At 32.6% G+C, this 18,563-nt stretch overlaps 1 protein-coding gene across 1 annotated transcript in view; it reads left to right on the plus strand.

Annotated features, from left to right (window-relative positions):
- Window positions 1–18,563, plus strand: part of LOC115889743 (ecdysone-induced protein 78C) — a 206,347-nt gene that overhangs the window by 28,401 nt on the left and 159,383 nt on the right. The window lies entirely within an intron of this gene.

Here is an 18,563-nt window from a genome sequence, read left to right on the forward strand (position 1 = left end):
AAAAAAAGTCATCTTCAAGATATCCCTAGGCAAGCCTTTTACGATTATTTGGGATATTTATAGGATAATACAAGGATGATGTGGGGAGCATTATAGAATATTTTTAGGACATTATATGAGGACTGTTATTTGACAATACTTACTTCATCCTTAGTTTTTAGTAAAAACGTTCGCGATTTTGTTTTATTTAGCCACATTTTGACGTTATTCATTGGATATTTTTATTAACAGCTCTAAAATATACCTACAATGATTTTTACGTCAAAATTTAGAAGTTTATTTGTATGAGTTAAGAACTTTCAATTTATACTGTACCATCGGAAAAAAACGGCGTTCAGTTGGCTTGAAAATTACGATCGATGACATTCCCCATATAATTTTACATACAAAATAACAGCAATCTTCATTTCCAAGCCACCTCTGACGCCGTTTTTTTCGATCGTATGGTATTATACCAGATTATACTACCCTTTTATGGAGTCTAGCAGTTTATGTCTAGCAGCAACAGTTTACATCAAAGTTAGCACACAGGATACAGGTATAATTTCTAACACCACACATTCCAGAAACTCACAATTTAAACACAAAAATAGGGTTTCTGTTCGAATAGATCAAACACGAAAAGGGATAAAGAACAAGCGCTTTTCAACAAATTTTCACCTATAATTTTGTCACAAATTTTTCATTGTGAGACCCTGAGGGTGCAGCCACACTATCCTAAAAACGGCGTATCGGCGTAACGGCGTAACGACCTTGAATCGATTTCCAGTAATTCTATTGGCTGAAACATTCATCTGTCAGAAATTTTATCTGTCAAATTCATCTGTCAAAAATTTCAGCCAATAGAATTACTGGAAATCGATTCAAGGTCGTTACGCCGTTACGCCGATACGCCGTTTTTAGGATAGTGTGGCTGCACCCTCAGTCGTTCGTCGTTTTTCGACATTAGTTGAGGTTAGGATAGAATTTCTGCTAGAACAAGTCTAGAACTATGAGTATAAGAAAAAACTAAGTCAAACTCAACCAGTTTTATTAGTTTCAGTCATTTTTTAGCCCATTCAATATCGACAAACGACCGAATTCGCCTCGAATTTCACTAAATCAAAGAACTGAATAATACGCCATGCAAAAACAAACAACTGTCGAGATGGACCAAGATGGACTGTGGGAAATTTTTTGCGCGGGCGTTTTAAATTCTCCGTATTACTGGGAGTGGCCAAGCTCATAAATATCCAGATTATCCAGAAGATACCAACAGGATATTTTGTTGCCTTGACGTAATTTATATCTATCTGTATGGTTTATTGCATTTTATGTAATATAAAAAGTAGTACATTATTTATTTTTCCTAAATATCTAGACGATATTGTTAGGATATTTTATTATCATGAGCATGTTTGGATATCTCAGCTGGATGTACAATAGATATACGACAGAGATAACCATAGAATATTCTATTCTGAGACATCTACAGGATTTCAGGATGTCTGGAGGATATCCTATAGATGTCTTTATAAGATGATCTTATAATGGGACATTCCGACATTCTATGAATATCCTGCGGATATTGTGTGTTATATGGGATATTTCTTAGTAGTAAATGTACATGGCAAGCCAAATTAGACACTTTTAAAGAGAAATACTCTCTTCTATAGGAACTAGATAAAAACTAATATTGTATATTATACACTAATACTGTCTGGAGCTCAATTTTTATCAAAAACATAATAATAGAAACCGCACATCGATATATGTTACCCTTTCGGAGTTAGGGGGTGTTTTTCAAAAATGTTCACAAATCGCTGTTTTCTTCGCTGTTCAAAAACTTTTTTGCTATGGAAAATTTTGTATTTTTTTGAAAACATTTCCAAAGCACCTCTTTACATAGAATTTAATGGTTTAAGTATAAATTTTTCAAAATAAATAATTTAAGAGATATCAACACAAAAATTGATTTTTTATTCAGGACACTCTGTATATTTTTAATTCACTGAAAAGTACTTAAAATTGTATATTTTTAATTCACTGAAAAGTACTTAAAATTAGCTTTCTAAAAATATAGCACACTTGATATTTTGTTCGAGTCTACTTGGAAATACCGAACTTTTAAAAGTTCACCACTTTTAACTAGTAGGCTTTGGATCCCTTATTGATGAGATGCCCCTAATAATGGAACTCGAAAACACATTTTCCCAGCAACACGAGGTACCGCCTCACAACGCTGAAGTTATCAGCAATTTTTTGCAGCCAATTTCGAGAATAATTGAATAGCTAACCAAGGTCCGAACCTCCCAACCCAAACCAAACAAAACCAGCCGTTGGCCAACGAAGCCGCCGGACTTAGAGCCTATGGATTTTTATCTTTGAGGAAAAGGTTTTTAAATTGCCCCTATACGCTAGACAAAAATTTACTAAGCTATGCGAGGGTATCCTTCACCCCCATTTGGGTAATGAATTACGCCAGAAACATTTCGAACAGCTCTGTATCTCTCTGATAATTATTATTATTGTTAACAGATTTTTTTTCAATGTGTTGGTGTTGTTAAATATACCGTATGATCGAAAAAAATGGCGTCGAGTTGGACGATCGATGACAGTCACTATATATTTTTTACATATAAAATGACAGTGATCTTTATTTCATAGCTACCATCTTTTTTCGATCATATTGTAGTTTAAATTGTTATAAAATTCTGCAGCTTTCATTGCAAATATTATTTTCGTTTTAATTGCTGCTGACATCTAGCATTTTTCTGCATGATAATAATATGATGGTAAACACTGTCTTTAACATATCCCCATTTCCAGACTAGATAAAATTAGGAGCTTTTAAATATTCTATATGGGTGAATGCACACTGCATTCCCCAATGCTACAATAGTTACCCTCTAGTAGTTCTTTCTGATGTAGGATAAGTTTGCATTTTCGGATAATTTGTGAGTTTTTTTTTTGTTTTAACTGACACAAAATGATAACTAGTTATTAAAGTTGGACTAATTAGACAGTTATGGTGAAGTAACGTCAGACATATCACAGCCACCTAGATTTTATCAAATAATAAAAATCTACTGACACTAAATCATCTAAATGAAAATATCTAGGAAAATTTTTGTTTGAAGGTTAGGCAACCTGAATATTATTTTGAAGAGACGTGAATTCCCCATTGAATATCGAAATAATAAACTGGGTGTTCCATTTAAAATAAAAAAGAGTAACTTGTTTTTAAAGGTGACCAATGTTCAATATTAATTTTTGTCTCACCCTGTATAACTTTTTGGATCAAGTTTTAATTCGATTTAAAGTACAATATTTAATTTAACTAGATAATAGGATATACCAGGTAAATTCCAATTTAAGTAGCTTTTATTGTAATTGAAAAATTGTTCTTTATTTTTAGAAAATGTTAAATATTTTAAAAACCTTACATTTTAGTCATTATCTCTCTCTTATAAAACTCACCTTTAATTTTCTCCCAGAATCCAAAAAATCAATTAATATATAGGATGTTCCATTACAAAAAATACAACTTTGATATGTAACTTTTATTGGGAACACCCTGTAGAACTCTCTATATCTTTAGAATGTGCTCTGAAATAACCCACATACGCTCACTAAACTTCATTTCAATACAAACTGTCGTTCTCCCTGGAGCCTCCGCGTCGTATGAGAGGCGCCACCCTGTATTATTCACAGCAAAAAAGTTACAGCGATTTGTTAAAAATGCACATTTTTGAAAACACTCCGTAACTCCAAAACGGTAACACAAATCGATGTTCGGTTTTTACCATAATGTTTTTGATAAAAATTGAGCTCCAGACACCGATATTAGTTTTCTTCAATCTCGTATAAAAAATGGAGTTTCCTTTTAAAAGTGTCCAATTTGGCGCACCCTGTACAATTTACACTCAGGAAAAACAGAGAAATTAATCTAAGCGGATGGAATCTTTGAAATTGATGGAATTATTCGTGATAGAATTGATTGAAAACACAAAAAAGCAAATGTTAACTAGGGAATTAAAGAAAGACATAAAGTCCCAAGCAGCTTTGGACGTCGGGACAACGTTGTGTCACGCGACCAAACGTCGGGGCGCAACGTCGGCACAACCTCGTGCCCACCCTAGTCTGCACTAGTTTGGAGAATAATTTTTGGGTCGAAACGACGTTGGATGCCGACGTTGGCTAGAAGCCTAATTTAGTACAAACTGCAACGTTGTTTAAAATCCTAATTCACAGAAATACAAAACTAATATGGCGTCTAAGTCGCGTTTTATCCTAAATTCGGATAATTATAGTAAAAATATTATTTTTATGATTTAGTTAGAGACATATGTCAGATGGCAGTGAAGGAAAACAAAACAAAAGTATTTAAGTGTGGAGGACGTTTGAAGATCATAATTATTGAAACACTTTAACCGAATCTGTAACTCGTTACCCAAGGCAAAAAAGTTAAACGCAAACATTTTTATTGATAAATGTATTGTTTCTACTTTGAAAAATACTAATGGGCCTTAAAATTAAAGAAGATTTAAAAATTTTTTGGAAGTTTTTTTTAGTAAAATGAAAATAATTTATTCGCAGTCGAAAAAATTGTTTCCGCGTGTTTTTTAGGGTCAAATATTTCAAGTTAATGTATTCAAAAAGCAGGAATTGCTATTTTAGGAACGAAACATTTTCTTATTTAACAACATGGCGGCTTTCACTTTGTTGTTTTGGAGATTAAGATGGAGTAGTTCGAGTAGTCGCATACTGGACTAATAAAGTCGCAGTTCGCCCTTAACAGGTAGTATACTAGTCGCAAGATTGCCTAATTTAGTCATCCTAGAGTCTAGCTTGTGCCGCCCTCTATAATCTAAATAAACGAGGGAGTGGATAAACTATCGGTAATATATGTCGATGTATATTTAAATTTAGTTTTATATGTACCTTTCTTATGTCCCATTTAAATTAATTTTTTTTTATAAAAACAAAAACAGCACTGAACTGTCTGACTGAACAGAACAATGAAGTGAAAATTTAAGATTTAAGGTTATGGTTCAATACAGTTGCAAAAAGGTTGTGACTCGACGTCCTACCAACGTAAGAATAAGGAAATCTAAACAACGTTGGAATTAGTAAAACAGACGACGTTTGCATAACGTTGGACTAGGTCCTGAAACTGACGTCGGAAAACTCTCTATTGTCCAACGTTGTAACTACGTTGTCCGAATCACCTAAAGATCACTTAAGCAAATAAGGTTAGAAGACAACGTTTATTCGACGTCGCAGAAGCTTCTACTTTGCTGTAGTACTAGTCCAACGTCGGCACAACGTTATAAAAACGTTTAAATTTATTTTAATACCCAAGGTAGGGAGCTAACTATTTTTTGTAACTAATCCAACGTTGTGTTTAGTAAACATGTGGTCGCAAATCGTGAAAATGCTACTTGGGGTGACACTTCAAAAGAAATGATTAGACGAAGTTAGGTCAATCAATCGAAAAATTTGAGTAAAAGCTACTGAGAGCTATGTTTTCGTTTGGATTCTGCGCAGTGATATTTTACAATAAAAAAATAACTTTTTGATCATTTAGACTTATTTTAGAAGTCTTTTTTCAAGAAATGAAACCGCCACAAATGTGTACTCAAGTACATGGTATTAAGATAAAATAAAACATTAAAACAACGTACACTCTACGTTAGAGCTTAAAAAATAAGATGCTATTCGCATCCGCATTCTATTTTTTTCGGCGATAATTCGTACATTTCCACTGCCTCGCTCGGACATTTCAATTCGGCTTCCATGTATATTCATCTTCGTCGCGCGAGAGGATAACTTATCCGGCAGAACCGCCGCCCCTCCCTGTACCTAGCTGGCGGTACCGCCCCGGGCGACCGAGCTGGGGGGAATAACCCGTGAGTGCGTTCACCTTCCTTCACGACGAAGCCGAAGAAGTCGAAGAAGAAGACGGTATCGGCGAGGCTCGCATTCTTGGTACGATCGGGGAGCTCGCGAGGGTACTTCGGTTCGAATGAGAGCGATAAGGTGTATCCAGAATGGTATGTATGTATCTATGTATTCTCCATGTATAACTCCCATATGTGGATGACATACCAAGAATCACTTTGAGAAATTCTTCACTATTGTAAAAAGAAGAAGAAAGAACTTTACTCTTTCACTATTATAAAAAGAAGAAGAAAGAAGACTCAAAGTCTCGGTCTCAACGTTTATATTAATTTAAATAGTGACACGTGTTTCGCTCATACGAGCATCATCAAACAACATACAATTAAAGCCAATCCACACACGTTCACATTTTACACATTAAAACAACACTGTGGTACTGTGGATTGACTTTAATTGTATTTTGTCTGATGATGCTCGTATGAGCGAAACACGTGTCACTGTTTAGATTAATATAAACATTGAGACCGAGACTTTGAGTCTCCTTCTTTTTAATTTAAACCAGATCTCTTTCAGAAGACTGGACACCTTTTTTAAACTTTTTTTCACTACATTTTAATAAATGTATTGTAAATATAGTGTATTTGTAAATTAAATTGTACATAACCACAAAAAACAAAGCGAATTTCAATAAGAATAATAATTTTCAACAAGTCAAGAAAAACATAGTTTTTGGTTCAGTACTATACTATATTATATAGTACTTCATTAAGGACTATAAGAATAGATGCTGATTACCTAGAAAACATTTTCATATTATATTATATGTTATTTTCAGTGTGTAATGGGACGGTTTCGCGGCAGTAGTAATATTGGCTATATGAAATGAATTATAAACCAGAATTTTACTACGAAAAGAAAACCTCGTGTATTTTGAAGAAAATCCATATATCAGTAGTTATCAACAATTAGGTAATCTAGTATTACCTTAATCTGTGAGTGTTCGCCCTGACGGAAAATCCAAGCGTCATCTTTCATAATATATAGAAATCGATAGAAATACACCAAGATATTCACGACTGCGATTTTAGTCTGTTTGAGTAAAATTAATTAATTTTAACTAATTCTAACAATTGTAACTAATTATTATTAAGCTACTTGTTAAATATAAGTAATAAATAGTTTTTTTTTGTCATGGAAACTATGATGTTATAGCGTAATTGTTATTATAAATATGGGTAAAATAGAAAAAATTGGAATAAATCGCAAACTATTAAAAATAGGTATATGACATACTTAATAAAAGTTGAAGAGTTTTGTAAAATCTACCAGAAAAAATTATAATATATAGAGTGTACCATTTAAAAAATTTGAAATTGGTTAATTTGAAGTACCTGTATCATTTAACTAAAATGTCTTTTCTTATATCTATCTTTTTATCTTTATAAAACTCTCCTATCAAATTTTGGTATTTTAACTTCAGAAACACTGACAATTTTTTACTACACTGCAATTTAACACTTGTTTAAAGAAATTTAAATATTACAAAAACTATTAGTTTTAGGTATATAACATCATATATAGAAAAGTTAGGGAATTTTATGCAGAATCTAAAAATAAAATAAAAAATAGGTTGTTGCATTTAAAAAAACATAAGTTATATCCGCCACACTTTTTTGAAGCACCTTGTATACTTTATAATAATTTTAACATGTGTATCTTAACCTTCCCTATAACTTTAGTATTTATTTTTTTTTGTAAACCTCGAAACAAATGAGATAATGGACTCTATCGTTGACTCACCCTGTACAGGGTGGGTCAAATTCGACGCTTTTAAATGGAAACACCCTTTTCTATAGGAGATAGACGAAAACTAATATCGGTGTCTGGAGCTCAATTTTCATCAAAAACATGATGGTGAAAACCACACATTAATATCTGTTACCGTTTCGGAGTTACGGGGTGTGTTCAAAAATGTGCATTTTTAACAAATCGTTGTAACTTTTTTACTATGGAACATTTTGTATTTCTATGAAAACATATCCAAAGCACCTTTTTACGTAAAATTTCATGGTTTAATTATATATTTTTTAAATTAATAATTTAAGAGTTATCAACAGAAAAATTGATTTTTTATTCGGGACACCCTCTATATTTTTAATTAACTGAAAAGAATTTAAAATTACCTTTCCAAAAATATAGCACACTTGATATTTTGTTATAATCCCCTTCGAAATACAGAATTTTTAAAAGTTCGCCACTTTTAACTGGTAGGCTTTGGACCCCTTATTGATGATATGCCCTTAATGGAACTCGAAAACATATTTTTCCACCAAGACGACGCACCGCCTCTGAACGCTGAAGTTATCAGCAAATTTTTGCAGCCAATTTCAAGAATAATTGAATAGCTAACCAGATCCCAGCCGTCGGCCGTCGAGGCCGCCTGACTTAGTGCCCATGGATCTAATCCTATGGATATATTTGCGGAAGAATAAAGGTTCCTTATTCTTCCGTATAATCTAGACAAGAATTAGAAATACTTAGCAGTTATTAAAGGGTATCTTTCACCTCCACTGAGTTAATGAATTCCGCGAGAAATGTTCAAAAACTGCCACGTCTGTCCATAACAGAAGACGGTCGATATGTCGAACACCCGTAGCAAAATATCATGTCTTGATTTGCTATTTATTTTTATTGTTATTAGATATAGTTTAAATGTATTGATGTTGGTTAAATATATTTTAAATTGTTATAAAATTCTGCATCTCTCATACCAAATATTATTTTCGTTTTAATTGATTTGGTTTGGCTCACACAGATTTTTTTTGCATTACAGCCGGTGCCGTCAAAGCCTACTTATTTAAAGTAGGCGAATTTTTTTATACTCTATATCTCGAAGAGGAATCGAGGAAAATATCAATAAATTAACAATACACAGGGTGTCCCATAAAAAAAATCAAATTTTCTGTTGATAATTCTAAAATTATTAATTTTAAAAAAATTATACTTAAACCATTAAATTCTACGTAAAAAGGTGCTTTGGAAATGTTTTCATAAAAATACAAAATTTTCCATAGCAAAAACGTTACAGCGATTTGTTAAAAATGCATATTTTTGAAAAACGCCCCGTAACTCCGAAACGGTAACAGATATCGATATCCGGTTTTCACGATCATGTTTTTGACAAAAATTGAGCTCCAGACACCGATATTAGTTTTTGTCTATCTTCTATAGAAAAGGGTGTTTCCATTTAAAAGCGTCGAATTTGACCCACCCTGTACATGGCGAGTGTGGTGAGGAAGAATGTTAGTGGAAGTTAGAACAAATAAAACTTTTAAGAATATTGGATCACCTCAATATTCAAGCTGATCCACATATCTTAAAATTACAATTTACTTCTTTGGTATATTTATTAAAAGTTGGTTGGTTGTAGAAAAAAAAAATAACAACATAACCTTTTAAAAATTAAAAGGTAAAAAGGGAAATCATAGTAAACATTTCAAAGCGTAAAAACCAATTAAAAAAACATTTATAAACATAAGATAACTTATTGGTACAAGGTTTTTTTTAATAAAATTCTTCATCGTGGACAAAATAAAGTATGCCCGAATTTTCTTCAACAGGAGTTACTCGTTTTGTCAAACCCGCTACTTCAAGCATATCAAAACGTTTAATAAATTCATAGGCACTAGGTTCCTTAATATCTTTTTCTCTTGCACGCTTAACTTTTGCTATGACTTGAAAAACAACCGTTATTACATTCTTGCGAGTACCTAGTACTTTAATTTTTCACAGAAAATTTCTCTCATAGGGAAAATACCGCACAGCACTTTTTACAACGATAACAAAACAACATAACAAGTGTACATAACACAAAAAACAAAGCGAATTTACGCCAGATGTCTGTCAACGTTGCCGCACAATTTATTGTTATCCTTATATTGCCTATTACACAACTTATCCTTATTTATCCTTATATTTTGCAACATGTGACAACAGCGCTAACTAAATCTTTCAAACGCACTGCTCACTGCTATCCTTAGCTGCTATCATCCAGGGAACGCTAGCATTCACTATTCACTACTAGCACAGAGTAAAAAGTAAAAGTTGGTTTCCAAAATAGCTGATGAACTTTTAATGGCGTAGTCTTAGCAAATCAGTGAATGTGATCTTTTACTAGTAATTGTTAACAATCTCACTGATTTCCAAATTTTACTGTAACATATACAGGGTGTTTCAAAACAAATGCGAAAAACTTCAGGGGGTGATTCCTTGTTCAAAATAAAGGGTAGTTTGCTTTATAAACATTGGGTCAAAAGTCAACCATTAGGGAGATATCGCGGTACAAAGATGGCGGAAAAATAATGTTTTTATTTTTTATCTTGAAAACGAAAAGAGATAGACTAATGAAATTTTACGGAAGCATTACTGTTATGAAAACACACTTTCTGGTAATTTTTCACTTTTTAAAATGAGTAGAAGGTTGAAATAAACTACCCCTATCATTTTGTTAACGAAATTTAAAGAAAAATCTTATCAAACAAATGCAAAAAATTTTTGATAGTTTAGTTTATTTAGAAACTTTTTATCTCTTGTGTTTTTGATAAAACTCACCGATTTGAAATTAAAAATAAAATGTAAAGCATTACATGTCAGGACAAAAACATTTTTAGATAAAGAATCTAGTGGGCAGCTGTAATTTTTTAGGAAAAAATCTAGTCGGCCGCTGTCACTTTTTAGGATGTTTCTAATATTGTTTTATTTGACATTACCCTACTGCAATACGTTATTATCTAGATGATTATTATTATCATTATTATCACTAGATTCTTAATCTAAAAATATTTTTAGTCCTGACATGTAATGCTTTACATTTTATTTTTTAATTTCAAATCGGTGAGTTTTATAAAAAAAATACAAGAGATAAAAAACGTTTCTAAACAAACTAAACTATCCAAATTAATTTTTTTGCATGTGTTTGATAAGATTTTTCTTTAAATTTCGTTAAGAATGATAGGGGTAGTTTATTTCAACCCCTTCCACTCATTTTAAAAAAGTGAAAAAATTACCAGAAAGTGTGTTTTCATAACAGTAATGCTTCCATAAAATTTCATTAGTCTATCTCTTTTCGTTTTCAAGATAAAAAATAAGAACATTAATTTTCCGCCATCTTTGTACTGCGATATCTCCCTAATGGTTGACTTTTGACCCAACGTTTATGAAGCAAACTACCCTTTATTTTGAATAAGGAATCACCCCCTGAAGTTTTTCGCATTTGTTTTGAAACACCCTGTATAAATAATAAGTACTGTTATTTTGAACCGTCATTGCCTGAAAATATTTTTATTGTTTATGATAGTTTTTTCTTTCAATATGGTTCATTGTGAAGAACTCAATCTGTCACTAGCAATCTGTTTACGTTTTTTATCTATGTTATCCAGTTTTTCTATTTACAAAAAAAAAACGACACAAAGTATCATTAAATAATTAAAAATACATAGAACCCGATTCATTATTATTAGTACAGATATCTGGCAGTATATCTGTTTTAATAAATAATGTGGGAAATACATTAGTTTCAAGGCCGAACAACAATAAAATCGAAGAAAAACTACGAGGAAAAATCCATTAAGCCGGCCTCTATAACAAAGAAAAAAGAATGTAGTGCGCTCAAAAACAACTTCTAAATAAAACCGCTTAATGTAAAAACTCAATTCGATATATCGATCTATTAAACGACTATAATTATGTAAAATTGTAGTGGCCCTCATAACATGTAATAGCGGCACAAAATAGAAATAACAAAACAAAAGGTTTTTTTCTTTTTCCTAGAAATGCATTTCAGACAATTCTGGATTAAATTAAAAGAAAATATTTATGATAAAATCAAATAGTTTTACGTTCTTTTGCTTCCTGATCCAGTAGATTTTAAATAAAACATTAATTTCTACATCTAGATCCAAAATAGAACATGCTAGAAAAGTTTTAAACCATATGAAAACCTGGTTTAGAAAATCAGAACTTAGCCTGAAACTTATGGCTAAAGGCCCTCAGAAGATGGTTAGGATGCTTGTCATGGATATTTTTAAAGTTGCAGTATCCAAAACAATGTTAGCCATTTCGAACGCCAATCTTCGCGAAGAGATATTATTAAAATGTAGTAATTGTTGCAGTTAGGACAATATAATAAATTTGCAAATAAAAATCGGGCCATAAAGATATATAATTTTAGAGAGCAAATACCACAATCTATGGTAACTGTCCCAGTTATCGTCACAAACTAAAAATTTAAATAAAACTTTAATAACTTGACCGATATTTTCGTTTATTTTCAAGAAAAACTAAAATTAAAATTAAAAAAAAATTTAAACTAAAATTTTCAAGAAAAGCTAAAAAAACTACCAATTGTCCTAAATATCGTCACCTCTCTACCTATATATCATCACCAGCTTGTCCCAATTTTCGTCACATCTTTATATGTGTTATTTTACACAAAAAACATTGTTTTTTACAAAAGTTTCTTTAGGAATTGCGACACATTGCAAAAAATAAAACATAAACAATTAAATAATTAAAAAAATAAGCATGCAAAATAAAATTTTAATTAAGAATATCTCCGATATCAGCTCAAAAATAATAGTGTAGTAATAATTAGTGAATACAAAGTATTAAACATTTTTATAAAAAAAAAACAAAAAGAACAGTAACATCATATGTATTAGTAAATAAATACTTTTTAATTAGTAAATAAACTTTTAACTTGAGAAATTAGTTTTACTTTGGCATATCAGTTTAAGATATAATATCAAGTTATACAAAATTATTTTATAAGATATAATATCATAATCAGGTATATCATAAAAACCTATTTTATTTTTTTAGTTTTTGTAACAATATCCCTTTTAATATAGTCCAAAATATCTTCCGAACTCATTTTTTCAATTTTTTTTAAATCACAGGTATTTTACAGGAAGCCTATATTAATATGGCTTACATGTTTAATGGCCTAAATTCCGTTGCAGACATCCAGTTCTTGTCATCAATTTTTAATTGATAATTTAAGGAAGAATTAATGATAAAAGTGGGTGACGAAAATTGGGCACATCAAATAGAGCATCTTCATACTTCCATTTATGGAGAGAAATATTTAAATTATAGAAAAATGAATTTTATACTAAATAAAATAATTCTGCCTATAATGACCCAATCTTCGTCAATGGTGACGATAATACAACCGCTCCGTTGTGACGGGTCCCGAAAACCGTCAGCCATTTTTTTTAATTAATATTATAGAAAAAACATATTTTTTTATATGAATACATATAATAAAAAATCTTTTTACACTGGTAATTAGTTATATTTGAGACTTAGTATACTACGAGGATGATCGTGAACGTGAAGATCGACGAACTAACGTGAAGATCGCAGCACTCGTAGATAAAAGCTAGTGAATTTTCATTGTTCATCTGTTGACAGTTATTCACCAAAATTTCAGCCATTTTGGACGCGCAGTTGTTATGTAACAGCCGTTTGAGTGAGTTGATGGGAGTGTTTTTGCGAAAATGGACAAAATCGAGTATCGAGCTGTCATTAAATATCTGGTTTTGAAAGGCAATACGTCTTCACAAATTAAACATGAGTTGGATTCTGTGTATGGGGTCTCTGCACCATCATTTACCACAGTGAAATTTTGGGCAGCTGAATTTAAACGTGGCCGTAAGAGCTTGGGAGACGATGAACGTTCGGGACGTCCAAAAACTGCAACCACCGACGATAATATCGTTAAAGTTCACCAAATGGTGCTAGACGACCGCCGAATTAAAGTGAGAGAGATAGCAGAGATTATGAACATATCAAAAGAACGTGTTTGTCACATATTAAATCAAGATTTAGGCATGAGAAAGCTGTCCGCGCGATGGGTGCCGCGTTTGCTCACGTTAGACCAAAAGCGTGTTCGAATGAACATTTCCAACGTTATGTTGCCGCAGTTTAGGCGCAATAAATGCGAGTTTTGGCGTCGATTAATTACTGTAGATGAAACTTTTGGATACACCACTACACACCAGAAACAAAAATACAGTCCAAACAGTGGACGGCAAAGGGAGAACCGGCTCCAAAAAAAGCAAAAACTGTTATTTCGGCTGGGAAAGTGATAGCAACTGTTTTTTGGGATAGTCATGAAGTTATTTTAATTGATTATCTTCAAAAAGGAAAACCATCACAGGAGCATACTACGCATCATTACTTGACAAGCTAAAAGCAGAACTTGCGGAAAAACGGCCACATTTACAGAAGAAAATCCTGTTTCATCAAGATAACGCACCGTCTCACACCTCAGCGGTTTCCATGGCGAAAATCCATGAATTACGGTTTGCACTGCTTGATCATCCGCCTTACTCACCAGATCTAGCCCCTAGCGACTTCTTTTTGTTCCCTCATTTAAAAATTGCGCTCGGAGGACAGATATTTTCGTCAAATGAAGAGGCAATCACCTTCGTGAACCACTATTTTGCAGAGAAAAACGCCGAGTACTATTTGGACGGGATACAGAGATGGGAGCATCGCTGGGAAAAGTGTGTAGAGTTACAAGGGGACTATGTTGAAAAATAAAAACAAATATTCAGAAAAAATGTCTTGTATCTTTGTTAGGTCGGAAACTTTTCAGACCACCCTCGTAAATTACATTATTATGAAAGAAAATCGGGAAGACTGTTGCTCTGCTTAGCTTATAAGAAATGGGTGGATTCTCGTCAACGTCTAACTTCCAACTAAAATAGTCGTTATTCCACGTAAATGAAGAGCGCCATTTAAAAAAAGATGTATATGCAACGTTTCCAGATATATAAAACAACTATTTAAAATTATTTATTGTGTATTTTTTTCTCTGAGATCCTTAATTTTTTTAAAAATATGGGAATATGACGAGAATTAGGACAGTGACGGTAATTGGGCATTTACCATAGTTGTTAGGCCGCTTTACTACTACTACACAATCAAGGACATCCAAACAGACAATAAAATGCAAATAGTGTTTTTTGACACTTTTTCTTCCAAAATGTCATTAAAATAAAAAAAAATACAAAGTTGCAAAAATAGTAAAAACATAATAGATAATTATGAATCTGTACTAATGATATAAAAATTCAAATACTTTCAATAGATATTTGGAGGGATCCCCACAGACAGCAATTTCTAGGGAAGTTAATAATAATAATGCTATGTTTTATTCAGTATATTAATTACTTTTTCAGCATAGAGAAAATCCTAGAGAAAAATTCCCATAGATAAAATCAGTTAAATAGTGGCAGATATTGTTATAGTAATTAATTAAATGGAATAATCAATAGATATTAAATAGTATAAAACTAACTACTATTATGAAGTTTTGATATTTTTTATTGAAAATAGCTTTTACTGATTGTTTTTTTCCTATCAGCATTGGACTATTATGTTTCCTATTCGACATTAATTTATTTCAATATCAGTTTGTTTAAATATGACTCCGGCGCCAAATTAGAACGGTGATGTTTGGATCAATTCCAGAATTTCCCGAGGGTAATTGTCGTACATATACCAGTATGGCGCAATGCAGGAGACACAGGTCAAAAAATAAATGTAATAATACAATAAATTATATCAACCAATATACAAAATAATGTAGTTTTAATAATACGTCAAATTTAGGTTTATCTCTGAACTATTCTCCCAAGTCATTTGAATAAACTGCAGAATATTTAAAAAAAGTATATTTTTACTCAGGCCAACAAGAACTTTTCCTTTAGTATAAAATGTAAAACCTTGTAAATTCTCTTAACTTTTAAATCTTAATTTATGAACTCTATTTTAAATTGTTCTTGGAAAAAACTTTTTTCTCTTCTCTGATTCCACAACAAAAATCGATATCGTCGCGCTCGTCACCGTAATCCAACGTAGTAATTGGTTATAATTTTGAAGTTGCTTTGGGTCGTTTAATGAAACGTTGTATTACGTTGTAGTTAGTATGTACTTACACTCGTAATTTAAAAGTACGTTGCCAACGTTGTACTACGTTTGTTATTTTGTAGTACAATAAACATGCCTTCTGGCGACGTAATGACAACGGTATAAAACCCCACTTCTATCAACGTTGTGCCCTACAACGTTTACCAACGTTGTTAAAGTAGGATTTATAAACTCACAGTTGGATTTGGCTTTGGCGTTGGCGCCGCCGCCCAATTCTTAAAACTGTATATTACCATAAGAGCATTTATAAACACGGTTGGCGTTGGCTTTGGCGCCCGGTTGCCGTCGGACTTGAATTATGTTTAACTTTTTACCGTTCGCGGCGGTTCGCCGTCCGTAGCACCACGTAGCAAATGACGTTACAGCTATAATAGAATAGTAAAGAGCGATCACGTGTTGCTTTGTTTACATCTAGTTTTGAAGTATGCTAATTCCAAATTTATGGTCACTCCCAATAACCCTAATAGGGTAATTTCATCAAGACCATTACTTTCCAAATCCATAATTAAAAATCTCGAACAAAAAACCAAAACTTTAAACACTTTCGTCTCTAAAAACGCACTATAGACTCTGCTACTCTTAAGTAAAAAGTAAACAAAAATGTAAGGTTAGATCTGCCCAAAACGGCCAAAGCCAACTGTCAACCGTCGAGTTTATAAATGCGATTTTGCGGCGCTACGAACAGTCGACGGCAAATCCAACGCCAACGCCAAATCCAAAGCCAACTGTAGAGTTTATAAATCGACCTTAAGGGTCGAAATATACAACTGTTTAAGTGCAACGTCGTAGCGACGTTTTGGCTACGTAATTTGAAGTTCGGGTATGCATTGGGCAGGGAAAAGTACCAATTTCAACGTTGCGCGTAGTCAAAACTAGTCGGAAGTCGGAATTTTGTTACTTGGGATACTACATCCACCGGCACGAAAAACGGGCACTTTAAAATTTTCATGTAATTTAAAGTTTTTTTTATTGTGTTCTAGTGGACCGATTTTGATGACTTTTTAAGCAATTTGTAGCTAAATTATTTGGCGTTTTAGTTCCTCTTTCTAAATTAAAAATGAAAGTTGCAATCTGTAAATTATACGAGGGAAAACAAAATGTTGATATTTCGGTGAAAGTTTGAAAAACCCTGTGGAGTATGTACGTTAACAAAGTAAGGAATTTAGAAATAATTTTATCACCTAGGTGTATGTTTTCTCAATAGCTTGTTTTTTGATTCATCTCAATACCTTTTTTTTGAGATATTCGTTTTTGAAGAGGACACTAACGGATGTTTCAGTATTTTTTACATTAAAACCATGCCTTTACTTTTAGTCCTAGTCAACAGACATATAAAATAGCGTTTATGATTTATGTAATGTCACTGTCTTTGAAAAATCATATTATTATTGTCTGTTGGGCATTTACTGTAGCATACAGACCGGACTACCGTAGTAGTAACATAGGCAGAACCGGACGAATTAGCGTATACCCGTCCGCCGGATAAAGAGCAGGCGAAAAAATGCGATAAAATAAAAATATGTAGATATTTGATAAGAATGTTTCAGAATTTGTATTTATTTGTATTTTAATAGCCAAAACGAATACATAGATTCTCGCGACAGTTCTCGTGTAAAATTTATTTTTTAAGTAAAATAATGGATGTTTACGAAATTCGTGAGAAAATTCAAATTGTAAAATGGTATTTCCAAAATAGGTCTTATCGGGATATACAAACAATTTTTCCACAAACTTTTGTAAACAGGCCATTTCCATCTTTACCTACTATATCAAGAGTTATTAATAATTTTGAAACACATGGGTGCGTGTTCCCACATAAACACAAAAAGCCTGATGTGTTGATTAATGAAGAACAGGAGTTAAAGCAAGTATTCATTTGTGCTACCGCGGATCAAAATCCCAAGTTTTCAAGTAATCAAATTGCTGAGGTGGTTGCCCTGCCCACAATGCCCGCATTGTTCAATAATATTTGAACAACACTTTTTCCAACCGTTTAATTAGTGGGTATGGAACTATTTTGTGACCCGCTAGATCACCAGATCTTTCTCCCAATGATTTATTTTTGTGGGGTTATGTAAAATCCAAAGTGTATGGTCATAATAGTGCTAATAATCTGGATGAGCTTCAAGTAAAAATACGAGAGGCTTTCTAAATAATTAGCCCTAATATCAGACGGGGATTTTACGACCGCCTAGGCTTCTGTCTAGCACAAGAAGATGGTCATTTTGAACACTTATCACTTTTTTTTATTTAGAGTAATATTTTATTTTTTTGGGGGTTTAGAGAATTTATTTATTTTTAGTCTTCGCTTGTAAACACACTCAGATAATAAATATTTAAGTATTTTTATTTTAAATGTTACCTTAAGTGACGGTAAACACTTAAAATGAAAATAATAAATACTCGGCACTCCTCGCGTCGTGTTCCTAGTCTGTCACGACCGGTCCGTCCAAGCACAACTGCAACTGCGTACTGCCTGACCAGCCGACTAGCCGGCAGCCGGCAGTGAATCTCGAGTACGAACGCAAATCGGGTAAACGTAAATTCGTCCGGCAACTTGCTATGTTACTAGTAGCCTGGTCTTCTCTGTATATGATATTAAGTCCAAAAGTTGATCTCTACCATGATCAATTAAAACAACAATATCCCATACTTCAGAACTTAAAGCCATCTCTACTAGT

This window comes from Sitophilus oryzae, unplaced genomic scaffold (genome assembly GCF_002938485.1).
Source record: "Sitophilus oryzae breed Bouriz unplaced genomic scaffold, Soryzae_2.0 scaffold_845_pilon_pilon, whole genome shotgun sequence".
Classification (NCBI taxonomy): Eukaryota; Metazoa; Arthropoda; class Insecta; order Coleoptera; family Curculionidae; genus Sitophilus; species Sitophilus oryzae.